Here is a 19,128-nt window from a genome sequence, read left to right as displayed (position 1 = left end):
TTACATGAGAATAATTCTCAGCTTGTTGATAATGATAATAAACGAGATATAAACATTAGAACAGTAACCTAGTTTTATAATGTTATATAAAACTGAAAGTAATTAATTGTCATGTTAACTATGATCAATCTTAGTAAATTAACACATGAAGTTTTTAATTAATCTTATGCTTAAGAATATGTGCATTTTGATATACGACCAAACATTGAATATTTGACACAAAGGTGAAAGACTATGTGGTAATTTGTAGACATAAAATTATATTTTTCTTTATCATGCTTACTTTTTATTTCACACTTTTTCGAACATTACAAAAGAGGGGTGAACATGCCACCTTATAACAGTATAGTGGAAAACAATTGTACATCGAAGTAAAACAAAAAACGGCTTGCGATAACAAAGCATTCAAATGACCCCAGACTAAAGCCCATGGGAAATACCACAAAACGAGAAATTTCTTTGAACCATGATTTGAATTTATGAAAAAATGTACCGTTAAAAAATTTCATTTAAATAATGTACTTCAGTTTGATGAAAATAAATTACCATTTATTTTAATTAGGATGGCATGTTGTTATTTAATTTTATTTGGTACTATTATCAACGATAATACAAAACAATCATTTAAACAAAAGAATTCGGGGAACGATTGTCAATGAGACAACTATAAATTTAAAGACCAAAAGAATTACATTGTATGTAAACATTTATTAACTAATTGTATTGAGCTATGAAGAAATATTCCACACAAAACAGCTAGCACTAAAACGGTTGCCCATAGATAACAACACATATAAACGGTTGCCAATGGATAACAACACAAATATATCCGTATGCCAGCTTTAAATGAAGCCAAAAGATTTGAAACCATCAATTATAGACCTGTATCTCTTACCTGCATCTGCTGCAAGATTATGGAGCATATTGTCACCAGCCACATAATGAATCACGCAGATAGATATAACAGCCTTTACAAAATTCAGCATGGTTTATAAAACAATTTTCATGCGAAACCCAACAAGAAGAGTTCATTGACGACATCACGAAGAACCTTGATAATGGACAACACACAGACTGCCTCATCATGGATTTCTCGAAGGCATTCGAAAAAGTAAGCAACAGCCCCCTAATGCATAAACTTGACCATTATGGAATTAAAGAAAAAAAATGTTTGGATAAAAGGCCTTCTCTCTGATAGTACACAAAGGGTTGTCATTGAAGAGGAGACGTCTCTGACTTCAAAAATGTAGAGTCCAGAGTCCCACAGGGATTTTTACTTTGACCTAGCCGCTTCCTCTTCTACATCAATGATATGCCGGAAAATATTTCATCAACGGTGAGGCTATCTGCAGATGACACCATTGCAAAACTCACTGTATTATTAGAAAGCAACATCCTACAAGAAGACCGAAATAACCTAGCTAGCCACATGGAAAGACAATGGATGATGCAGTTCCATCCTGACAAATATGTTGTTCTGCCAATAAACAAACAGAAGGAACCAATACTTAATAATAACATCCTTGATTGCAACAACTAAGAACCTGACGTATATCATCAGCCAAATATCTAGGAGTCACCATAACAACTGATCTTAAGTGGGTGCTCATATAAATAACGTCTGTCAGAAAGCGAACAGAACAATATGATTCCTTAAACGAAACTTAAATATAGCTAACAATGAGATTAAGGGAAAAGCATACTAGTATACAGCTTTAGTAGGACCAACAGTTGAATATGCAAGTTCATTTTGGGATCCTCACCTACAAAAAACCGAGCACAAACTCGACATGATACAACGAAGATCGGCAAGGTATGTAACAAACAGGTACCACATCACATCATCAGTTGAATCTATGCTACACAAACGAAAATGGCCAACACAATAGGAGAAAAGAAAGAATGCTAGGCTAACCCTCTTATATAAAATCTCAAATGAGGAAGTGAGGGTTGATGCTGTCGACAAACTAATACCATCAGACAGATAATCAAGACATATGAACGCTCACTCATTCCAAATATTATCTTGCAAGACCAGCAACAGGAAAGAGTCCTTCTATCCACGTACAATAAAGAATTGGAACACCTTACTTGCCTTGGTACGCGCCACAGAAAGTCTTGACTACTGCATGCACAATTAATCTTATTTAAGTGCCATGTTTTTTATTATCACCATGTATATATGTTATGTATAGCACAACAATTTTCATTTTTGTTAAAATTATTTTTGGACTAGTTAAGTTTGCAAGCGCACGCCAAACAGTGACAAGACAGTCTACCTAATGACGGTGGTTCCATAGTGGTTGAAGAAGAAGTACGGGATTACAAAATTTGCAACCATTTAAAAGACGATACTGTCTGATCTAAACATATCACATTTTTGAAAGCAGAATACGATTATGGCAGACGGTTACCAACGACACCTGCTAGAAGAAAGGTTTGTTTTTGGTTGATGGCTACAAATGCGACGTATAAGAAGATCGCTATTTTTAATGAGTAGCAAGATGTCACATACCGCTATTGAACTATCATAATGTACTTTTTACTCATGAAGCATCTTTAAGTTAGTACAGTCAATCTCGTTTTTGGTTTCGTTTGTGTCTCTCAAAACACTTTCAGTTCAGTGTTTATTGTTAGTTGCCTGTTCGTCTTATTTCTTTTTCTTATGTTTTTTTCTTTCCTTTTACAACTTCGAAATTCGTTTAACATTCAATTTGTTTACATTTGTGAAGTAAACCATTTTAATATATTTGAAGTGAAAAGAAAATCGAAGCGAGAAAGAAGATAAAATAGATATATTTTACCAAACATACAAATAAGAGTTGTAGATCTTTCACCAGCACAGTTTGCTAGCGTTTTGGTAGCTCAAATTGTCTACAAAAATTAAAACCATTGTGCATATACTTGTGACAACATTACTTTGTACAAACCTTTTATATTGTTTTGGTATGTGAAACCTTTCTCGAAACATATATATATGTTACGTTGGTACATAGATGACTTAACAAATGTATAACTATCATAACATCCCTTGTGCATAAGTTTGTTTAAATGTTTTATTAGCGTTTGAGGTGAATGACAACATCTATGTGCTTTGTATAGAATGTTACCATAAATGATGGAATGTGAAATACTTGATCGTACAATTTGCCTGCACGTTGAGTGATATTTACCACGATGTCCATGTGGTGATGATAAAATTTAGTAAATGTTTTGACAAATTTGTGATATCGAAAAGACTGGTGTAATAATTATTCTGTAATACAGAGGTATCTTTCATTGATATAAAAAATAATTAGTCAGTAATACAGAGATTTTGTTTGTTAATATCAAAACGTGGTTTCATACATTAGCAAATCAAACAAGTTGAAATATATAATAGAATTTATGTAATATACATAAATTCGGTTATTCTAGTGGAAAGTTTTAATCTCGGCCGTTGCAGTGCTTTCCTTTATAAATTCATATGTAGTCGATAAGATGTATAGTGGTGACGTCAATTTGACGTTAGCGTTCTTTTTAACTTTGAGCTGCAAGTGAACAGACGTGTAATTACAGAGAGAAGTATTTTGAAAATATCAAGTTGAATTGCTATAGTGGATATTAAAGTTGGTATTTTATATATGTATAATAGGCAAAGAGATATATGGATAATACAAAAAAAAATTGTTTTAATAAAAAAGAATTGTAAAATAGTTAGAAATTGTTGAATTTCGAAACGGCGTGGCCGCCACGTGATGCCGAATATGAAATAAAAGAAAAATTATTTAATCACAATACGACTTAAGTTAAAGAAATGATATTTTTGTTGTGACTTTATATTTGGTGAACAATTCACCCAGTGATTCTGCTGCGGAAGTAATTACTTCGTAGAACACGACATACTATCAATTCAACAAAAACGATACATACATCGTTTGAACGGCTACAGCTTTAAGATATATTGTCATTGATTAAAGACTTTTGGTTACACACACAAACAAAACGAATACATTTAAATAAGTAAATAAATAAATTTAATAAAAATAAATGAATAAATAAATCTATTTGTGAGTTTCAGTATGTTGAGAAGAGGTACCAGGAAGCGTACAGCATCAGCGAGAGCTGGAGTAAGAAGGACCCCGGTGGTGTCGAAGGGAGTTTCGTCACGGGCGTCAGTACAATCATCTATGACGGTTACAAGGCCTGAGGCTATCTATACAAATTCTGGACATGACGGCGCTGCCATACCAACAACTTCAACAGTATCAACGACAAGAATGTTGATGCCAACATTTTCTAGCAATCAGGACAACTCCGTCCACATTCCGGACATGTTACCATGGCAACCGAGACGAGCAATAGACCTCCAGCCAACTGTTGATAACACACAGTTTGTGTCACAAACAGGTAATGTGACCAATAATGATTATGTACAAATTCCCAATAGAATTGAAATTGTTCATGAGAATCTAGGCATAAATGTAACACAGTCAATTAAAGAAAAAATATTGAAAGGGGAATTCATAGATTTAGCTTGTCTATTAAATAAATCAGTCAACACGGGTTCTGACAAACAAAAGTTGACATGGGCTCAAGGGGAATTCATTTTACAACCCATTTCTCAACAATCAAAAATTACAAATATTGAAAAGTGGACAGATGCTTTCATCATTTTTATTTATATTTATTGTGCTGTGCACGTAAACCGATTTAAGGAATTGTTAAAATACATGCACACAATACGCCTTGGGGCTCAAAGAAACCAAGGTATGGGTTGGAAAAATTATGATGAGCAATATAGACTAAGAAAAGCTCATGAACCATCCAGTTTATGGAGTAATATAGACAATGAGCTTTGGTTGTTATATATGCAACCAGTGAATACTATCTCAAATGTGTCCTTAAATGTATCTAATAGTAATATTCAAGACAGTAGTGGTCAAGGTTTTATGATGTCATAGGGTCTATAAAAAATAAAAAGCCTTTTTATTCAATTAGAATAAATAATGATCTCAGAGAAGATGCAAAAATTTGGCTGATTTTTATGGAACATTTTAACGGAGATTGTTATCTATCAGAAAACACGTGGATAAAAAATGAAACGTTGCATTTGTACACTGACAGCTGTGGTAACTCTGATTTAGGTTGTGGTGCATATTTTGATGGTAAATGGGCACAATATAAATGGCCGGAAGCATGGTCAAATATGCCAATCATGAGGGACATTACTTTTTTAGAGTTAGTTCCAATTGTTTTAGCTATGTTTATATGGGCATCAAATTTCCAAAATCGAAAGATTTTATTTCGAATTGACAATATGGAATTAGTTAGCATTATCAATAAAAGAACTGCCAAATCGAAGCGTGTGATGGCATTTATTCGCCCCCTTGTTCTTTTTACAATGCAGCACAATATTCAGTTTAAAGCACAACATATTGATGGTTGTAAAAAGGAAATTGCAGACTCGATTTCTCGTTTTCAGTTGAAGAGATTCCGGGAACTAGCACCCGGGGCCGAGTCGGTTCCAGAAAACAACCCAGAAGAGTGCAGAGATTTGATATTGAGTCTGAAACAAACAGATTAATTAATTGTTCGCTTGCTCCTTAATACAATTCAAGCTTATCAACGAGCTTTAAATGCTTTGGCTAAATTTAGGGATAGTTTTGATTTAGATCATAGTTATCCAATACCATTGAACCACATTACTCAGTTCATTGCATACATGTCTTGCTTGGACATGGCTCCATCTACGGTGAAATGTTATATCTCAGCTATCAGTTTTTAATAAGATTAATAATTACGAAGATATGTCTCCATTAATTGTTGTAAGGAAAATGATTGATGGAATGGCAAGGTCAAAGTTGAAAAGACCTGACAGTAGATTACCTATTACTTTAGATCTGTTAAAAAATATTATAAAGATTTTGCCCGCATTTTGTAGCTCCAGATATGAAGCTGTCTTATTTTCTAGTGCTTTTTCAATGGGATTTTTTGCATTTCTGCGAGTTGGTGAAATGAAAACTGCATGTGGCAGGGAAGGGTCTAATCATGCCATAAAAATTGAAAATGTGGAGGTTACTAATCATAATATAAAAATATACTTGGCGTCTTCAAAAACAGACCAGCTAAGTCGAGGGACTTCAATTTTTGTGGCCCGACAATCAGATGTTGGAATTTGTCCGGTAAAATTACTGCAAGAATATTTAAAGATTCGACCTCGAATTAGTGGTCAATTATATTGCCACTTTGATGGCTCTCCGATGACTCGATATCAGTTTTCAGGAATTCTAAAACAAGCCCTGGGGTATATTGGTTTTGATCAATCAAAGTATGGGACGCACTCATTTAGAATCGGTAGTGCTACTTCAGCAACTATGCTTGGTTTTTCTGATGAGCAAATTAAAGGAATGGGTCGTTGGAATTCTGATACTTTCAAAAGTTATATACGAATACCACAATTTTGAATAAATTTCGTTGAATTTGATGGTCAATTTAGAATATTTCATGTCAATACATACATGTATTAAATTGTAGGCCAAGAAGTGTCAGTATGGATAGTAGGCTCATCTTTGATAAGAAATGCATTTGTACACGCAAGAAGTAGAACAGGTGGTGTAAATTTAGGTCTCCATAGAATAGGAGTTAAAATTTGGTGGCAAGGGTATGGTGGCATGGGTTTAAAAGATTTGAATCAACAATAAAAAGACTGATGAAATATGAAAAGCGCCGAAATATCTTGTCCTTCATATTGCTGGAAATGATTTGGGGAAGACAAAACTAGGGTTTTTAAGGAATGAAATCAAGGCCACCTTGGAGAAGGTACAAAGTTATCTACCCAATAGTTCGATTGTCTGGTCTCAAATTTTACCGAGAACAAATTGGCGTCATTCAATAAGTCAGGATAGCATGATGGCATGCAGAATTAGGATAAATAGTGCCATTGCATCATTCGTGTTAAAGAATGGGGGGCATTATATAAAGTATCCAGATATTCTTCCTAATAGTACTTTTTTAAAGGAAGATGGTGTTCATTTGACTGATCTAGGAAATGACATATTTCTGAATAATTTGCAAGGTGCGCTTGAAATGTTTATTTGTTCTGGTTCTTATACATATCCAGATACATTTGGTACTATATAGTATGTGTACATCTTAAGAAATTTTAAAACAGTATTGGCCACAGTCCTATCGCAGCTTCATCCCCACTTTAGTGGCGGTTGATCAGGTACGGTTGAGTTTGACATATACCGTACCTAATCAATTTGGCAACTTCGCTGCGTGTGATAAACTACAGTTACAGTTGTCTATATTTTAGTGATATTAAAAGTACATTTTGTGGATCGCTGTATCCCAGGATCCAACAGCTAAGTTAGTTGATCGCTGTATCCCAGGATCATACATCTATCTATCTATATATATCTATCTAGTTATCTGTAGGTTGCCAGAGGTAACCAAAAAATGATCTATACATCTATGAATCTAGTTATCTATGAATCTATCTAGTTGAACAATATATATCGTTGAATCTATATGTGTACATATTTAAATTTGTGTTTAATAATAAAAAGCTGTGGTCAATACTGCCAATAAATCTTAGTTTTACAAGCCATCTCGAATAATAGAATTTATGTAATATACATAAATTCGGTTATTCTAGTGGAAAGTTTTAATCTCGGCCGTTGCAGTGCTTTCCTTTATAAATTCATATGTAGTCGATAAGATGTATAGTGGTGACGTCAATTTGACGTTAGCGTTCTTTTTAACTTTGAGCTGCAAGTGAACAGACGTGTAATTACAGAGAGAAGTATTTTGAAAATACCCACCCTCCCTCCACTATATAAATAGTTAAACCATTTAGTTTTGTTTGGGTACTGCTCTTTTGTTCTTTTTATTTTCAGGTACATGTATATACGAGTAGTTAGAGTTCCAGTATGAAAAATTCTTCTCCATTGATGATTTGCCATGTGATATCAAAAATTGCAGTAGTCAGTTAGATGTTGGTTGTATAGAAACATTTGATCGTTAAAAAGTGAAAAATGTGTTTGGCAACTTCGCTGCGTGTGATAGGCAACTTCGCTGCGTGTGATAAACTACAATTACAGTTGTCTATATTTTAGTGATATTAAAAGTACATTTTGTGGATCGCTGTATCCCAGGATCCAACAGCTAAGTTAGTTGATCGCTGTATCCCAGGATCATACATCTATCTATCTATATATATCTATCTAGTTATCTGTAGGTTGCCAGAGGTAACCAAAAAATGATCTATACATCTATGAATCTAGTTATCTATGAATCTATCTAGTTGAACAATATATATCGTTGAATCTATATGTGTACATATTTAAATTTGTGTTTAATAATAAAAAGCTGTGGTCAATACTGCCAATAAATCTTAGTTTTACAAGCCATCTCGAATAAACAGCCTATTAAGGGAACGTCATAATCTAAAAACGGATAATCAAAACTAAGAAATTGAAAATTAGTTTATATTTTTATTTCATTTGAATGTTCACTTAATATTGACTTATACGATATTTTTTTTTTACCTCGCAGGTTGCTACGTTTTCACGTCATTTGTATTTCAGGGGGCATGTCAAAGTATGCGTCCAAAGATAATAATGTCTAAGAATCTTAGGACTTGTGGAAGACATATCTTGGATATATCTTATCGGAGGAGGATTTTGTTTACATGACATAGGAATAAGATGTTTCCTATATGAGCATCGTAAAACACGTCCTATATGGCAGCTTCGTTGAAACAGCATCAGAGCATTTTGTGTTCGATTTTTAAGTAGTCTTTTTACACGAATTTGTTCAGGAAATTTAGGATCTTCAATCTGTATGAAAATACAAACGTTAACAAAAACATTAAATATCTCTAACGATAGTTATCAAAAGTACCAGGATTATAATTTTTATACGCCAGACGCGCGTTTCGTCTACACAAGACTCATCAGTGACGCTCAGATCAAAATAGTTAAAAAGCCAAACAAATACAAAGTTGAAGAGCATTGAGGACCCAAAATTCCAAATAGTTGTGCCAAACACGGCTAAGGTAATCTACTCCTAGGGTAAGAAAATCCTTAGTTTTTCGAAAAATTCAAAATTTTGTAAACAGAAAATTTATAAAAATGACCATATAACTGATATTCATGTCAACACCGAAGTGCTGACTACTGGGCTGGTGATACCCTCGGGGACGAAACGTCCACCAGCAGTGGTATCGACCCAGTGGTGTAAATAGTTATCAAAAGTACCAGGATTATAATTTTTATACGCCAGACGCGCGTTTCGTCTACATAAGACTCATCAGTGACGCTCAGAAACAGTATACAAAAAGGAGACAAAACGTTATTGTACAGTTTTGCTTTTCATTTTATATCGACGAACTGGAATCTTGATAGACAACATGACTCATAGTATGATATAAATAATGATAGGGTCTATTTAATGTATCACAAACTATTAAATAGTACCTTGAGTCTACATGTATTACCAAATAGACATAAAATTTAGAATGGAAATGGGGAATATGTCAAAGAGACAACAACCTTACCAAAGAACAGAAAACAGCCGAAACCGGAAGGCCACCAATGGGTCTTCAATACAGCGAGAAAATCCCGCACCTGAAGGCGGGCTTCAGCTGGCCCATAAATAAATATATGCATTAGTTGAGTGATAATGGACGTCATACTAAACTCCGAAAAATAAAATAAACTAAAATTAAAAATCATACAAGACTAACAAAAGCCAAGGGCTCCTGACTTGAGACAGGCGCAAAAATGCGGCGGGGTTAAACAGTTTTTTTTTAATATCTCAACCATCCCCCTATACCTCTAGCCAATGTAAAAAAAAACACCATTTTTGTCATGGAGACAGATTGATATACGCACTTTCTGTTTTGTTCTTAATCCTATTTGTTAATATAAAGTGATATTGTAATTTGTATAATTGATAATAAAATACTGTTTACACTTATAGACACCATAGCTTTTATCATTGAACTTTTGACAGTTATAGACAATGATCCGGACGTGTTTTCTCCGTCATAATTGGTTAGCGAGTCCAATCATGGTGATTATGCTATTCTTAAAAGCAGCTTAAAAAGATTAAGAAATGGACAATATAAAATTTGTAATTGACATAGAGTTTATTCAAAGATTTCTAACATCTCGCTCAAGGTTGGCGGATATTAAAGAACGGGTTTAATTTACGTATACATACCAACAGGGATAATAGCATTTCCGTTTGCTTACAGAGGAATGAATCTTCTGCGATTAATTTCTCGATCGAGGTTAACTTAGTGTAAAATTGACAATCATTTTATTTACTTGAGAGGATAGAAGTATAAATGAAATCAAGACATATTAGACTTGTTGTATTCGATCTTGGCGAACTTTAATTATGGAAAAGTAAACACCATCAGTCTACAGAGCAAAAGTTCAAAACGCTTATCCTGACTGAAACACTGATCTTAATTATAATGTGGTAGTTCATAAGGTAACCGACCGCAGACAGACATGTCAGTTTACGTGGACACATTATTCTGACTCCCAGCTGACCAGTCTTTACTCTGACTCCTTAATATCAGGTGCTTAGCGTATAAACAACAAATACCAATTTTAAATTCTTTGGTTTGACCCGGTCGTGATTCGAACCCCATACATGTATTATCTCCCTTGAGGCAAACATGATACCACGAGACCACGAGGACATCAGAAACATAATAACAAAGTCGAAAACGATAACATTGTAAGCAAGCACTCTTTGTCATAGTATTTCAAATAGTTCGATCGTTCGCACTCTCGTTCCACCAAATAACTTCTTTTGATAACAGATTAGTTTAAACAATATTTTTTCAGATAATTCATCATGAAACGATATTATACAAATGAAATAATATTCAGGATTCAGAAACAAGCAATTTGCTTTTACAAATCTGTCTCTCTTTACAAAAATAATACACTTATTCAACAATACATAAATATAAATACTGGCATGCTCTGTAATAAATATATGAATATGAAAAAGGTGAAAGAAGAAGAAGAAAAAAAATTAAAAAAAAAATAAAAATAAAAATAAACATGAATTATTGTAATGTATACAGTGTGAAATGCTTTGATAACAGATTATAATTTCATATGTGGAAGTCGTGAAATTTATTACTGGTGATTAGAAAAAAAAGTAAATGTCGCATTTTTTCACAAGACATTTAACTCAGGAAGCTATAAAATACTAAACATAATACGAAATAACGATTCTTATTACGATTTATCGTGAGATAAGACGATTATAACGAGACTGGATATCAAAGATCTCTGGGAATAACATAAACCATCTTATACATTTATATATGTATTTTAATTGTTTTGATGACTCTTTTTATTTAATGCAAAGCCAGGAAATAATAAATAAAAGGAGACAATTACGTCTTAATAATCGATTCAAATATGATTTTATTTTCGCCCACCATGCTTTTGTTCGGATTGTTATTAGTTGAAACCCTTGTAAAAAGTATACCAATTTCTATTGTGTTTGATATTGAAAAGTTTCTGATACCTAATAATTGTTATAGAATAACATAAATTCGATTTGTTTACAATATACTAGAACACACCCGTATATCGCGGGTCCGTGACTGAATTAAAGTATATAACTATGCGCAAGCCTTATTTTAGTATTAGTATTGTCATCTGATAAAGTCATGCTGATTATAAGATACACAGTTTTCTCTGCTTTCAAATCTTTCTGTTTGAACCCGTCGAACTGGAACTTATCAATTATTGATAACATTAATTATTTGGAAAACAAAAGGTCCTGGAATGGAGTATTTTTTAATCAACAGCATTGTCCTATATTAGTTATAAATATTGAATTCTTTGATTCGCTGTTTTACGTCATGCCCGCTAACAAATTGAAAACTGTACCTATACGCCTTATTTTAGTCCAGATTTTTAGTATTCGTATTGTTATCTTAGAAAGTCTAACTGATTAAAATACTACAATAGGTAACAATTTGACAATTAAGTAGTGTCAACCCTATGATTATGACCCGTGTCATACTATATAGCATATTAATCCTGAATACACCGTTTGGTGGTGCGCCTGTCAGATGCGGAACGTACAGATAAGGTAATCGGTAACAGGTGAATATACTATTGGTATCGGTATCGGACTCGACCCGGAACTTCTTAATTATTGGCAATATTAATTACGTGGAAAACAAAAGGGCCTGGAGTGGTGTAATTTTTAATCTACACTTTTGTACTATATTAGTTATATATAAAGTTGAATTCTTTGATTCGTCGTTTTTACGTGATGACGGCTGACAAATTGGACCTCGTAATTTTAGTATTATAGATATTATCATCGAACAGAGAGATTTGTGACACCTCTACATACTGTGACTACCAAGTCATTTTATCTGCACTATGCGTTTTTCTTAGTATTTGTCTTTGGTTGCACACCTATTTGTCGGAGTAAAAAAAAAATGGAGATGGGTGTAATCTGTCTTGAATTGAACGCCTTTTTGCCGGAGGAGTCAGGAATTGAAGGTGGGTGTGGTCTGTCTAGTATGTGTGTACGCATATTTGTCGGAGGACCCATGAATTTTGGGGGTGATCTATAGAACTATCCAACATTTATGGAAATTCATGTGTTATCCTTTTAATGTGTTATTTATGTTTGTCTTTTGATATGGAAATTGGAACTGATATGATCTTTAGGGACAATTGAATAATAAGGAAACCTCAAATCTACTGAGCCATTGCGGTAAAAATGTGAAATTGAAAATCTAGAAAGTGCACTCATTAAAGTGTCATTTGTTTATATATATACTAGTCAACATTAGAAACGATACAACACTTTTTTTTCAAATTTAAGATAAAGTTTTCCGTTTATAGGACCAATATAGAAGGTAGTAATACTTAATCATTATGGAAATATAAATCCGTTTAAAAAAATATTTTTTTGCTTTCGTGATGTTTTTTGACGATTTTTTTTGTTTTTTACAAAATTTACATAAAACGACAAAGTTTCAACCAATGATGCCAACCTCTCATTTAAAGGTAAAGACAATGTTTGCCATCAATTTGTTTTTAAAAATCATACAGTTTCTTCGTTTATTTGTTTACCAAAGTTCGGCCCCACGAGAAATCGTTAAAATGTATACATTATCAACTGATTTACCATAGACAGTATGTGTAAAGTGATATTCAAAAAGCGGTCACAATCTTAAAACTAATCCGAAATGTTCCAAATTTACTGTGTGTTGTTTTCATAATTATCCAAAGCATTGATTTGAGACAAAAATAAAAAAAAAAATTGTTTTGGATTTTTTGAGATTTCAAAAAAACACCTTTTTTCCCAAAAATTTGAAAAAACAATATTTCAACCCATTAGTTACAACATGAAACACAACTTGATTAGCATATTGAATATTTTTAAACAAAGCTGAAATTTTATTTAGTACTTAGAAAATTACGTGTCGATTTTTTTTCAACTTTCCGCAAAACTTATTTGCACCCTATAGTCGTTTACAGGGAATTTAGATACTTTCCGACAAGTTTTGATTTTTATTATCACATGTGCATACATTGCAAATGAAAGCTTTTTAAATTAGTGTATTTCATTTTGTTTTATATTTAATACTTTTTGATAAATTTTATTTCAAAGTTGTGTATCGTTTCTTTTGTTGACTAGTATAGAATATCAACCACCAAAAAACGTTAACAAATATATTCAAACTGACAAGCAACAGAAGGTCATCACTGTCAGTCATGCCAAACTAAGTTTTTATTATTATTATCTATAATATCAAAAAATTTCTATGATTTGATTTGATTTGATTTTTGGTGTTTTAGCGCCACTTTTAAGCACCGCATTTAGGCTATTTCGTGGCGGTCAGTTTAATTGGTGGAGAAAGCCGAAGAGCCCGGAAAAAACCTTCGACCTTCGATCGGAACAACATTTCTATGGTAATGAACTATAACAACAAAACAAACAAACAAACAATCAACAACAACCTAGTGTTTACCTTAAACACAAAATTCATCATGATTTCTTTCAATTGTTAAAACTTTTAGTCCGGCGATAGGTGAAAAAATTGCTCAAATAATCAGTAGAGCACCAAATTTTTCATGATGGTACATTTTTGTGTACTAAGCAATATTAGCTATGGACCCACCCTCAACATTCAATATGGCGGCTTATTTCAAGATGGATGCCATACATTCTAAAATGTATTCCAGTATTGAGCAAACCACAGTGGATTTGATGATGGAAGCACAGAAATCAACATATTTGAATAACTTGGTGTACTTTTTTTTTAATTTTGTTTTGATCTATCTTTGAAATTCAAAATAGCGGCTATTTCATATTTACCACAAAAATGATTTCTTTAAACGCTTGCGGTATTGAATATTCAATAATGCATAGTCAAAAATAATCATGTATGTTATGGAATTATATATTTATTTCTTCATAATGGATCACGCAATTTTCAATGTCATTGGAAATCTCTTTTCATTTCATTTATGGTTTAAATGTTTTTATATGTTAAAAGTATAATATCCTACCGTAGTCTAAAATTGGTCATCATTTTAGTTCGGTCGGTATTTGTGTTTGAACTTAACACACGGGGAAACTATCCATTGACGCCACTACGCTACTTTCATCGTAGAAAATTAGTGAAGGATATGTTTGTTCTACTCTTTTGAATAAAAAAAAAAACATGTCTAAAGGTAAGTTTTAATTTTTATTCTCAAGTTTTGCTAAAAAATGCCAATTTTCTAATGGCCGTTTCAATCCCGACTTCCGTATGTCTAAAAACATTCCAGAACTTCACAAAATCCCACTTCCGGCCTCCATTACTTTGTGTACATTCCATTCAGCGTCATCAATCTTGTGACAGGCAATACTGTTAAAGCAAATCGTATTTTTATGAATTTCAAAATGACAAGCTCTTTACGATTTTCGCGATTTTCCCTCGAAAAATGCCCATACAAAATGAAAGGAAAACTACTTGAAAAAACGATGTCCATGCCATAATTTTGTGCAGGAATATAGAGTAGGTTAATAAAAAACAATTTAAATTTATTTTTCACAGAAAACAAAATTGATTCATTATAAAAAGATCGATCTTCTGACCATCATGACTGCAGGTAAATATTCATACAACATTCCCTTGATGTCGAAAGGGATGGCAAAAAATGAGTAGTCAGTAGGTTTAGTATGGGACATCATCGTACATTGAGTTACTGAGAAACAATTATGAGTTACAAAGCTTGATAATACATGGTAATAAAAATCAAAGCTAAGTCTACAGAAAAAAATAAGAAAAAGAAAGCCTTATGTGAACGACTTATCAACATAGCTGGATATGAGAAAAAAACAAAACAAAGGACGTCTAAGAATCGGAATGAGTCTAAATTATGAAATATCGAAAAAAGGTCAGACATCTTGCACTTTGAGATCATTTAAATGAAGACAAAAAGTCATCTTTAAATCGATTCAAATGATTCCCGGTACATTATTTTGTTTTCTTGCTGATAATTTCCTTGTTTCAAATTTTGTTCTCTGCGTAAAATATAGCAATAATTGTCCTAGCAGATAGCCTGGATTTACAACACATACATTTGAATCAGCGGTCACAACTGACAGCTAGACAGAGTATGAATTGTAGTAATATATACGGCACATCCGAAAACGTCATTATTGCAAGGTATTTTTTACACATGTTCTTGTATATGCAGAGATCCTGATACAGAGATCTGTTTAATAGTCATTCTGAGATCATGTAAAAATACGTTACAGATCTACCTTTCAGTTATACGGCAGTGTTATTATTTAAAATGTTAAGTTTTGTTTGTATTTTAGCTATTTTTAGTTCTTCTTTTATGAATTATTTTCACCCTTCGAGTTTAGTAGTGCAGTAAATTAGAAGGTCATTAGAAGGTTAATAGACGACCAAATGACGTCCATATATGTCATGTTTTGTGCAAGAACAAATTAATTTCTATTTTTGGATAATGATTTATCTTGTTCATTAGATTCCATGTACAAAGTCAATCCACATCACTACATTTTGTGACAGGACCCCAATTAAAAACATTAATGTAAGGTGATTTATTGCCTCAATTCAAAATAAATTGCTTCATCAAATTATACAATACAGCATTTAGGGGATTTAATGAGTGAAAAGGTACCCTATGATTGATTTAAAAATGACATATATCGAACTAAATTTCACTTTTAGTCTAGTGATAATCGCACAAAACAAATGCATTTATAAATGTGCAATATAATGAAGAATAATGAGCACAATATGTACAAACATTGCTCTGCGCAGAAACGTCATTAGTTTTCGTAGTAAGTTCAAATTTGTAAGTGACAGAAATACAATGAAGTTTTCCAGTCGTTAGGTCTTTACTTCTACCACTAAGTGACCACTGTCATTTGGTTGACCTAGGTTTATCCTGTCACTATTTGGTGTGCGCTTGCACACTAAACAAGTCAAAATTAATTTATTACAGAAAGACAGAAATTAAATGTGTGCTGTTCATATCATTGAAAGGTGGTGCAAATAAAAATATATGACTTGAATGAGCATGAAGTTGTCTCTTGAGCTAGTCAAGACTTTCTGCAGTGATCTTTGAGGGTAGTGAGGTGTTCCAATCTCTCATCATTCTTGTGAAGAATTACTCCTTCCCGGTGCTGGACTGAAAATGGTATTTGGTTAGAGTGAACGTTGGAATGTCTTGATAATTTGTGTGATATTTTCAGTTGGTCAAAACATTAATCTCTCTTGTTTGCAATTTTATATAGACAATAATAGTGCATTGACTTGACATATCAACGATATAAGGATGAGGCTTAGAAACGGGGAAATGCGAGGCTGTGCCGAGCATTTTCCCCGTTTCGGGCCGAATCCTTATATCGTTGATATGTCAAGTCAATGCACTATTATTGTCTTTATACTGCAATCTAAAAAACATTTTCAATTGTTGTTTATTGTGTTAATGTTATTTATTTGATTTAAATATTGGGGAAAATCCCCCTTTAAAAAGGCCTCATATCACACAGACGGAGAAATATAAAACACGATGAAATGTACATCATTACCGCAATCAATGATGAACGAATTCGTTGCAGACTAAAATATCAACAATAAACATAAAACATAATGATTTATAGGTTGCAAACAAAAAAAAATATTAATAAGTGAAATATGTTTTCCCAAAAATTGCAAAAGAAACAAGTTTGAGTCGTTAAACGCATCGTTGTTTACATTGGAAACAAGAACAGGTTGAAGAGGTCGTATGAATAATTAAATATAATTTCGACAATTTCTATTTAAATATTCATGAGGAAAAGTGATATCAGGTCAGTGACTGTATATGGCATAGAAATATACAGTCAACGCATTTTGACTGCTCAAAGAGAACGAGTGCAGTATAAATGTGAGGATTAGCCTAGCGTTCTTTCTTCTTGCCTCTTATGTTGGTCATTATAATTTTGTAGCAAAGTTTCAACTAATGATATGTTGTGATACATGCACATGTTTGTTACAAACCTCGCTGACCTCTTTGAATTATTTCTAGCATATGTCCGTCTTCTTTGTAGGTTGTGATTCCATACTGAAATTGTTAATTCAACTTGGTCTTACCAATGATGTACTAGTACATGCTTTTTCCTCGATTTCACTATTTGCTACAACGTTTTATTAAGGATTATATTGATTCAAAATTTGTGTTACCAAACAATATTTGACCACCATAAAGAAATATGATTCCTGAAATAATACCTTGAAATTTACCTTCATGAAAATAGATATTATTCATTGCTGTGAAGTAATTGTGATGTTTTTTGTCATTTTTAGCTCACCCAGTGAGCTTTTCCCATCACTTGGCGTCCGGTGTCCGGCGTCGGCGTCGTCCGTCGTCGTCGTATGTCGTCGTTAACTTTTACAAAAATCTTCTCCGCTGAAACTACTCAGCCAAATTTAACCAAACTTGACCACAATCATCATTGGGATATCTAGTTTAAAAAATGTGTGGCGTGACTCGGACAACCAACCAAGATGGCCGCCATGGCTAAAAATAGAACATAGGGGTAAAATGCAGTTTTTGGCTTATAACTCAAAAACCAAAGAATTTAGAGCAAATCTGACACGCAGTAAAATTGTTTATCAGGTCAAGATCTATCTGCCCTGAAATTTTCAGATGATTCAGACAACCCGTCGTTGGGTTGCTGCCCCTAAATTGGTAATTTTAAGGAAATTTTACTGGTTTTGGTTATTATCTTGAATATTATTATAGATAGAGATAAACTGTAAACAGCAATAATATTCAGCAAAGTAAGATTTACAAATAAGTCAACATGATCGAAATGGTCAGTTGACCCCTTTAGGAGTTATTGCCCCTTATAGTCAATTTTTAACCATTTTTCGTAAATCTTAGTAATCTTTTACAAAAATCTTCTACTCTGAAACTACTGGGCCAAATTCATCCAAATTGGCCACAATCATCATTGGGGTTGCTAGTTTAAAAAAATTGTGGCGTGACCCTGCCAACCAACCAAACTAGCCGATATGGCTAAAATAGAACATAGGGGTAAAATGTAGATTTTGGCTTATAACTAAAACCAAAGCATTTAGAGCAAATCTGACATGGGGTTACCGTAAATTAATCTATTAGGTCAAGATCTATCTGCCCTGAAATTTTCAGACGAATCGGATAACCCGTTGTTGGGTTGCTGCCCCTGAATCGGTAATTTTCAGGAAATTTTGCAGTTTTTGCTTATTATCTTGAATATTATTATATATAGAGATAAACTAAAAACAGCAATAATGTTCAGCAAAGTAAGATCAGCAAATAAGTCAACATGACCAAAATGGTCAGTTGACCCATTAAGGAGTTATTGCCCTTTATAGTAAATTTTTATTAATTTTCGTAAATATTTGAAAATTTTCCACTGTAATTACTGGGACAAGTTCATTATAGATAGAGATAATTGTAGCAAGAAGAATGTCCAGTAAAGTAAGATCTCTAAACACATCATGATCACCAAAACACAATTTTGTCATGAATTTATCTGTGTCCATTGTTTAATCTGCACATAGACCAAGGTGAGCGACACAGGCTC

General features: G+C 33.1%; 1 long non-coding RNA gene across 1 annotated transcript; it reads left to right on the top strand.

Annotated features, from left to right (window-relative positions):
• Positions 1-3,382: 3,382 nt before the first annotated feature.
• LOC143071672 (uncharacterized) lies at positions 3,383-8,375 on the top strand. The gene is made up of 2 exons (XR_012976945.1): positions 3,383-3,608; positions 4,061-8,375. It is a non-coding gene; the product is annotated as an uncharacterized LOC143071672 (long non-coding RNA).
• Positions 8,376-19,128: the final 10,753 nt, after the last annotated feature.

The sequence above is a fragment of the Mytilus galloprovincialis genome, chromosome 4 (genome assembly GCF_965363235.1).
Source record: "Mytilus galloprovincialis chromosome 4, xbMytGall1.hap1.1, whole genome shotgun sequence".
Classification (NCBI taxonomy): domain Eukaryota; kingdom Metazoa; phylum Mollusca; class Bivalvia; order Mytilida; family Mytilidae; genus Mytilus; species Mytilus galloprovincialis.
This window is presented reverse-complemented; position numbering and strand designations above follow the sequence as displayed.